This window comes from Myotis lucifugus, unplaced genomic scaffold (genome assembly GCF_000147115.1).
Source record: "Myotis lucifugus unplaced genomic scaffold, Myoluc2.0 scaffold_24, whole genome shotgun sequence".
Taxonomy (NCBI): domain Eukaryota; kingdom Metazoa; phylum Chordata; class Mammalia; order Chiroptera; family Vespertilionidae; genus Myotis; species Myotis lucifugus.
The window spans coordinates 6,444,689-6,454,121 of record NW_005871072.1 but is presented as its reverse complement, the minus strand read 5'-3'; the positions used below and the strand labels follow the sequence as shown (position 1 = coordinate 6,454,121).

General features: G+C 39.1%; 1 pseudogene; it reads left to right on the top strand.

The window, feature by feature from the left end:
• The first annotated feature begins 2,804 nt into the window (after positions 1 to 2,804).
• On the top strand, positions 2,805 to 3,511 carry LOC102418950 (annotated as a pseudogene).
• Positions 3,512 to 9,433: the final 5,922 nt, after the last annotated feature.

The window sequence follows — 9,433 nt, the reverse complement described above, 5'->3', positions numbered from 1 at the left end:
ATTCTTGATTTTTGGATCTGTTAGCTTATTTTGGTTAAAACTAAGGCAAATGGTTGAGTTCTCTCTTTGCATGGATTCCAGTGCAGAGATAAAGAATTACTTTGAGAATAATGAGAGAAAAAGGATCCTAGCAGACAGAAATTTGGAGTCAGAAACCTGAAACCAGAGATGGCCAAGACAGTGTAAACTTTGCATTTCCCAGAAATCTTGTCAGGTGCTTGAGATTTTCCACAAGATGTGGACTGAATAAAATTTATCTTTATATTAAGGGGTAGTATTACCTCAGTTGACATCTAAGTTGGAATTGCACAACTTGGTCTTTGGAAACTTATGTTTATCTTTACTAAACATCTAGTGAATAATCTTTTCTGTATTTACTGTCTGGCAGTTTTACATCAAAATTGCCTGGATTATAGTTTGAGAAAGAATATCATTACATTTTTCTATTTCTGGTATACTATTTACCTCCAGTTTTGAGAAAGGGGATCGTATATCTCAGTTTGCTCAAGATAGTCTTTGTTTATGCCTTTTGTACTAAGAATATTAACAGAGTTCTACTTTGTACAATAAATTACATGATAACCCCATCTTTGAACAACATATCTTTATTATCTCTGGAGAATTCTTAAAAAGCAGTTTATCAGTCTCACCTTAAAGTTTTCTAAGTACACAATGATGTAATCCAATTAGAAAAAAATATGAACTCATTACATAATATGAAGGCTTCTGTGAAGTTAAATCTGGTGCTTTATAAAATGATTAGCATTATGTATGACGCAAAATAGGACTAAACTTTAATAAATGGCCACTTTATTATCTCTGTCAAGAAATACCCTTCAATATCAGTCGAATAATGGATGTGTTACGAACTTACTAATTTAAAAGAGCCGGGTGCTTTTATTTACTATTTTTTATGATATAAAGATCATTTTTTCAATCTAAAAATGTAAGCTCTATCATTGAAGTAATTAATAAAAAGTGACATGGAAAATTTCAAAAATAAAAGTAAACACTTTGCATCTATTCACACATAAATATTTAACTTTCCACACATAGTTTGTTGTTTGTTTAAAACCATTTTTTTCTTCTTAAAACTAATCTGCTTTGAAAGATATTTTTTGAAGTTTGGAAAAATATTCTCAATTTATAAGTCCCTGCCTCTCATTTGATTTTCAATCTTTCACATGAATCGAGGTACCTTTATTTCTGTTAGGTTTCTCTTTTTTAAAAACAACCTTATTGAGGTATAATTTACATACTTAAATTCACCCACTTTAAGTATACAATGTAATGACTTTTAGTAAATATGCCAAGTTGTGCAATCATCACCATATCCAGTTCTACATCATCTTCATCATCCCAGTAAGATCCTCCCTGTTCTTTCACAGTTATTCTTCATTCCCACTCAACCTCAGGCAAAAATGTTAGTTTTAATTGAGCAACAATACTGGAATGTTTTCCCCATTCCAAAGCCACTCTCAATCAAGAGAAGCATTAGAAAAAGAGGATATGATTCTCTTTCATCAAAACAATGAATTGGGGTGAGGGCAGAGTCACGTCTACATTGGATGGCAGAGGAGAGCAGGGCATTGCTGTGGGCAGGGGAGGTTGCCATGGCACCACTCCTTTGGAACTCACAGAAACCTATATCCACTCCAGGTGGCATAAACATGAAAACTTTCAGTGTAAGTCTCTGCCCAGTGTCTATGGGAGCCTCACGCTGGTCTCCTAACTCTTTGCATACAACATACTACGATTTGTAAAATATTTCAGTGGTTAAGCCTATAAAATGCTATTCAACCTGTGTAATATGCTTTGATTTGACTTATATGCAACTATAAGTTTCTTTGAAAGAAAAAAAAAACTTGAATCCTGGACTCAACTTTCGCCTCTAAATAATAGTGCACTTTTTTCCATCTATCAAAGGAGTTGATAATACTTACCCTGTTTTTTCTTTTAAAAAAATTTGGTGATACTGAAATGTGAAAAAAAAAAATTGCCATTTAGAACATTTCTAATCATCTCCCACTTGGTAGTAGCTACCTAACTGGACTCTTTGCCTCTACTATTTCTGACTAAAAACCACTCTGTTCTTAACAACCAAGGTGAGTTTTAAAGACACAGGTCATACTTAAAACTCCAAAGCCTTCCCATTGAGAATAAAATTCTAAATTCTTCTCAAAGTATCAGGGCTACCTATGATCTTATGTGTGTCCACATTTCCAACTTTACCTTTTTAGTCTTTGCTACTATGCTCTAGGCACACTGGCCTTCTCTGTCCCCCACCTCACCGCCCCCCCCCCCCAAAAAAAAAAAAGATCATGGATATCCTTTTACTTTCCTTTAATTATTATTCATTGTCTATATTCTTTACTGAAATACAAGGTGTCTGAGAGCAGGGAATATGTTTGTCTTATTTCCTATTATACTTTAGTAGATACTAAATAAGGAAGTATTAAATAAAACTGCTTTCTGTGCACATATTGGCTACTCCCACAAAGGAAATGAAAGACAAAGAATAAGTTCAAGTATTTTTAAGATTTATACATTAATCTCAACTTAATTTATAATGTATATATGTGTACATGTACGTTTAATGGGGGTAATCCTAGCAATGTAGTAAGGTTAATGTCCTTTGTTATATTGATTTGGTGTGCTGCTCTTATTCATATGTAAATATCAATAGAATAATATACAAATAAAAGTTATAGAAGAGAACCTTTCTTTTTCTTTTAGCACTCAGCACCAACTGCTTGCACTTCTCTTTCCTTTGCTACCATCCAGCTCCAGGATCAGCTGACACCATGGGTTTTGCAGACCTGAAAAGTCCTGCCAGCCTCCAGGTGCCCAATGACTACTTGGTGGACAGCAGCTACATCAAGGGCTCTGTGCCATCACTAGCGGACGTGGCAGTATTTGAAGCAGCCTCTGGTCCACCACCTGCTGACATGTATCGTGCCCTGTGTTGGTATAATCCCATCAAATTTTACGAAAAGGAAAAGACCAGGCTGCCAGGAGTGAAGAAAGCTTTGGGCAAGTATGGCCCAGCTGATGTGGAAGACACCACAAAAGTGGAGCGACAGATAGTGAAGACGATGATGACATTGATCTGTTTCGATCTGATGATGAGGGAGAAAGTGAAGAAGCAAAGAGGCTAAGAGAAAAATGCCTCGCACACTATGAGTCCAAGAAAGCCAAAATAAATCCCTGCACTTGACACGTCTTCCATCTTATTAGATTGAATTCATGGGATAATGAGACAGGTATGGTAAAATTAGAAGAGTGTGTCAGGAGAATTCAAGCAGATGGCTTGATCTGGGGCTCTTCTAAACTAGTTCCAGTGGGTATGGAATTAAAAAAAACAAATAAACTTCAAATACAGTGTGTAGTAGAAGACAAAGTTGGAACAGATATGTTGAAGGAGTGGGCTTTTGAAGACTACATGTAGTCCATGGACGTGGCTGCTTTCATTCAACAAGATCTAAAATCCACCATGGATAATTGCCATTAAATAAAGCTTAAAAAACAAACAAAAAGTTATAGAAGAGATCTGGCCCATAAATACAAAGGGGAAATACTGCATCTCAAGGTCTCCATGAGAAAGCTCTGCACCGTCGAATGAAGCCTATGAAAAATTAGTATGAGTGGAACTCAGGGGAACTTTTTTTTTTATTTGGGTATGTCTGGAGTTTATTCAGCTATATGCAATTATTATTTCCTATTAACATTTATTTTTCTATTAAGTTTTCATAGTTTTAAACTTCTTAAAAACTTGGACACATAATTATATCATGAACTTGGCTAGAGCTGTTTGCTTTCTCCTAAGAAAAATCATGACACATTTCCGGGGGCAAATGTTACTTAGATTTCACATCGACTTTCGGCAAGCTGGAGCAGAGCTGAGAGAGGGAAAGAGAGCAGTTGTAATGAGAATATAGGTGTTATTTTTCCTTACAATTCTACAACATTTTTACAGTGGAAGACTTTGGATGTTGAGTAAGAAAGATGTAAAAAAAATCAGCTGAAGTAGTTAATCATTGCCAGGAGTAAAGGTGTGTTCTTAAAATACAGATACAGGTGATCATACCTGTCTTGGATTCATAATCCAAGTTGCCCAAATCTTGTACCTTTCTTAGCTTATCTCTGTGTGTATGTGTGGATGCTTATGTATAGATGTATAAATATGTGTATGTATGGGTGGGGGACTGTATGTATGTATGCATACACATACCTAAATATACAAAAAGGGTCATTTTCAAGCATTTCCTATAATCATGTTGAGCCATATGACTAGTCCTGGCCAATAGGCTAAAGTGGAATTGACATGTATCACTTCTGGATCAAACAAGCAAGAGTAGATTTGGATTCTTTATTCATTATCTTCCCTTGCCACAGTGATGTAGAAGCCAAATCTATAAATGCCCATAGTTAAAAATGAAAGCCACCTGGACCCCTGATTTACCCTTTGGAAGTTGGCTGCTCTACATTAGCACTATGTGAACAAGAAACACAATTTTACACATTAAGCTTTTGAGATTTGGGGACTTGTTGATTATTGCAGTGTAGGTTTATCAGTCAATAACTTGCCAGAAAACAGTTCAGATTGTTCAAATTGAGTGCATTTAATACAGGGAATTGGTTGCACAGGTGATGTGAGAATAGACAACAAACTAAAGACAGTAAGGCAACCCAGAGATTAGAAATAATAAGATGGTACACTTGGAACAGAAAGACAATGGGAGAAGATGGTATTAACCCAGAAGCTAAGGACATACAATGAAAGCTAGAACCATACAGAGGCCTGCCTGATAGAAACTAGAACAATAGAAAGACTATTTGGAGGGAACTAGAAAGAGATGCAACAAAGATCAAAGGTGATAGGATATCCACCATTCTTCTTTCTTCTCTCCCCCTAATCATTTGCTAGGGTTTTCTATCTGCTCCTATCAAAAATCTAGAGGTAAAGGGAGCTGAGGAATGTAGTTCTTGTAATGTATAGCAAAGCTGGGAGGAGTTAGTATGACCTTAAAGCAAATCGATTGTCGATTGGCACAATAGCTTAGCCTATTCTAGTGAGTATACTAACTCTGTGAGAAAGCACAGAGAAAGCGTGGACTTCTCAGCTCTGAAAGATCCATCCTTTTTGTCAAAAGGAGAGATCCAGTGTCAGTACTGTGGCCCAATGAACTATTTCCCTCAATTTTGACAAATTCCTGGAGCAGAAGGGAAAAAGAATGTTAGAATGAAGAGAAGGAAGTCGAATGATGTCTCAAACTCCCCCTAGAGGCCAGTATCTTCTTCAGCTTTTGTTTCTCTCTTTTAGCCCGATGATTTCACAGCAATGCTTTAGTGAACTAGGAATGTTGATATTGCTTGTTGGGAGAAGTGATCAGAGAACTAAAACAAACAAACAAAAACAGGGCTTGAAGGGATGTGGGACTGCATCCTGTGCCAGAGACTGTAGGTTTGAAAACATTTTATTCAGATTAACATTGCACCTTGTTGGAAGACACGTTTCAGCTGGCTAGGAGAAAGTTGGGGCCGTGTGACTACTCACTGATAAAATTAGGAAAAGCTCTTGAAGGGAACAGAGAGCTGGAAGGTGGGCATTTTTATTCTCACCTGCTTGGAGCTCCAGTGACCCTTTTCAACTAGAAAGTAAATCTCAAGCACATTGTCCTGTTGTTGGAGGAACCGATCAGAGAGAAGAGACCTCAGTGCCTGATGGATAAGAAACCACCAAACCTGCCCTTGACTACGTTCCTCTGGAGATCTGCCATATGAGCAATGCATATAAATGTTTCAACGAGGACTACTTTGGTTTTATTTGTTAATTACAGTTGAAATTAATCATTACTGATTCCAACACCCCCACTGTGTCACAGCTTCAATCCATCATCCTAGTCCAAAAGGGAGAAGAAACGTATATCAAGTGATGAAATTGTTTACTCTGAATGGCTGACTACAGGAAAGAAGCATCTGAAATCCGCCACCAAGTTGAGGGATTATTGAAGGCATTGTATGGATCTCTAACAGAAAAGAATGAAGCAGGGTCGGCTTTAGATATTCCGTGGTCAAGCCATGCATATTAACACAGTGTATTCTTTTCACGTCTCTCTCTGACCTTCCCCTGTAAGACTTTAGAGATGAAGGTTTATCTAATGGACTGACCGGTGATGGGATGGATGCTTCGGAGATATTTCAAGCAGGTTACAAGAATCCCCCAGTTTAGTCCTACCACAAATCCGTCCTTGATCCTGGATGCAGGCTACAGCTGGCAAGGGAAAGGAAATACAGAGTTCAAAGTAAGGTGAGGAGGCTCATGGCCAAAAAATCCCATATGCAGAGACTGCTTACGGCCTACCCCAGCGCATATGGAAGTTCACTGCTTTTACCATTTAGAGTTCCCAGGAGAGCCTGTCTGGAAGGAGAAATAAATCCCTCTCCCCACTAACACCAGATCCTGCTTGCTGCATGTGGGATATTACTCAGCAGGCGCAGCTGCACTTGCAGTTTTATATAAACATCCGCGGCCTCTCCTAAAGCATGAGCCTCGCTCTTTCTTTTGGAGCACTTTCCTCCTAATTTCAAGTTCCCTGCACATAAACAATCTCCAGAAACCGAGCCAAATATAAATCATGTTAAAGCGTGAAAAGAGATGGTATTTGGGCCAGGACCCAGGATACCAGCCACTTGAATCCTTCCTTCAACCCACACTGCCCTGAACGCAATATGCCTGAGAGATATGTGCACAGAGGGCAAGGCCAGGCTAAGGCACATCATTCACCATTATGTGGCTTTTGCCCTGCATCCCAATGTAATATCACCTCCCCGGGCAGTTACCAAATAAAACTGGTCCCAGACTGGTCTCACCTGCCAAATGTGTGAGGGTAGATCCCACCGCTACTGACTCAGGGTTGAACTTTGCACCAAAAACTCTCTACCCATTTAGGACCGAGGCTAAGTAACATTTCCCGCCTTTGACGATGACCCACTCTTGATGGAAGAAGAATGAATGAGGAGGAGGCAGGAGCTGGTCCCGTTTGGTTGGTAGAATTGTAGGGAATAGGACAGAAGCATGAGCTTCCTGTAAGAGGCCAAGGCTGAGATGTTGTGTTCATGTTATCTCTATTCTCTTGCTGCAGTATGCAATCTATGTACACTTTTTGTTTGGCCTGCATAACAACCATTCTCACTTTTATTAGTACTGGTTTCCTGATTTTCCTTACTTGTTCTGATTTGATGTTAACCCTACCCCCTTTGCAGCCAGACGGAGGAATATGTACCAGGCCCAGACAATCAGAGTATTCCATCCCTCCCGCCACAACAACTCAGAGATGGCAATGAGATCTGGTGAAAGCCCTGGGTCTCAGTGGAACTTTCATTACAGCCCTTAAGAAAGAAGTCATGCTTTAAACTAGAGTTTCTGGGACTGCGGGCAGCCATTCTGTCGTTGTTAAAATCTGCCTGAGCATGGAACCAGTGCAGAGAAAAAGATATTATCCCTTGATTTTTCAATTTAATTAGGGAACCAATTCTTTTTTTTTCCCCCTTCTTTCCTACTGCCCTTCCTTTCTCCCCCCTCTTTTTTTTTTTTTGCTAAAGCATATTTAGTTTACATTTTTGTCACTCCTGTCTCATAGAGAGTTCCTGCACATCTTGTTTTCCAGATGAGCTGACTATTCCACTTATTTGTTAATTGCATGTTTCTGAAAATGCTTTTATGTTTTATTCATATGAATTATCCCGGAGGATCCATAGAATATGTTGGGCATGCAATCCAGAGTCCAGTCTCAGTAATCAAAGTAACTGAAGAGCTCTTATAAACAGGTAACTGCAGCTCTAAGCAGCATGAGTTAATTTCAGGAAATTTACCCTGGATTCATTTGTCATGTCTGTCATTGCTCTAAGAAGAATGTTAGTTTTGTTAGCTGTTCTGTCCTCTTTGAGACCCTCTCTTCTGTCAGGCAGCACAACTATCGTGAAGTCAGTTTTGCTCACTGACTGACTTTGTTCAATATAGCTCAGAGGATTGGTTTGTTGCCGAGTGGTACAACCTTCAGAAAATGTTGCAGGTTATTCTTTTTTTAAAAAAATATATTTTATTGATTTTTTACAGAGAGGAAGGGAGAGGGATAGAGAGTTAGAAACATCGCTGTCCTCTTTGAGACCCTCTCTTCTGTCAGGCAGCACAACTATCGTGAAGTCAGTTTTGCTCACTGACTGACTTTGTTCAATATAGCTCAGAGGATTGGTTTGTTGCCGAGTGGTACAACCTTCAGAAAATGTTGCAGGTTACTCTTGATCTCCCTATTGGGCCATTACATTCGCTTCTCTGATTGATTACAGTTTATATTATGTGTTCTGTAGGAAGCTTGAGACCCATGGACAAAGCATCAGTACCCACACTGTTTTTCTCAGGCCATTGAACTTAAGTGTTGGCAGAGCACCTAACCATAACTTAGTAAAATGTATGCTAGAGAAATGTTGTGTGTCCATGGTGAAAGAGTGAGCCTTAAAAATGTGCTTGAAGCTTTTTGGTGAATTGAAACCAAGAGCTGCAACTTGTAATGCATCCTCTCATTATTTGTGTGCCTCAAGCTGGCAAATTGAAAGTTTCTAGCAGGCATTGCTTTCTAAGTGGAATGCTCTCTCTAGGCTAAACACAACTCTGTAACAGCTTAAATTGGTTCCTTAGTCACAAGGACAAAGTCATGGCAGGAATGAAGTAATCTTAAGCTCTGAAAGCTTTCTTTTGCTGCACTCTGCTCTCTTTTTCTGGGCCATCTTCTCTTTCTTGGTCCTGGCACTGACTGTCCCTACAATTCTTCTAACTAGAGGTCAGAATTTTCCTTTCATTTTATAGAAAAGCTTCCCCTGCAGACTATCCTAAATATGCAGTAGAAAATGAGCCCAGGCCATATTATTTGCTCTATCACAAACAATACGGAAATGCATGGAGTGAGGGCCTAGACCAGTGCCTTTACTCTTCAAAACTATGAGAGATGGGCCCTGGCCAGGTGGCTCAGATGGTTGGAGCGTAGTCCCGTGCACCAAAAAGTTGCAGGTTCGATCTCCGGTCAGGGTGTGTACAGCAGGCGGCCGAAAGATGTTTCTCTCTCACATCAATGGTTCTCTCCCTCTTTCTCTCTAATCAATAAAAACATGACCTTGGGTGAAGATTTAAAAAGAAAAAACAACAACCCTGAGAGACGGGCCATGGTTCTCTCTTAACTCTCTGGGATGTCTGGATTTGCAACAGGCTAAATTAGTGTTTCCAATCTCTCTATTTCCTAGATACTTTGGGCAATATTTAGACTTTATTCGCTTAGAAAAACCACACAGAGCAGCATGTGATTTTTCCATCTTCCCACATACTTGTCTATATATTACATATAAGGTGTCAACACAACCTGAAATAGCCCCTAATCAC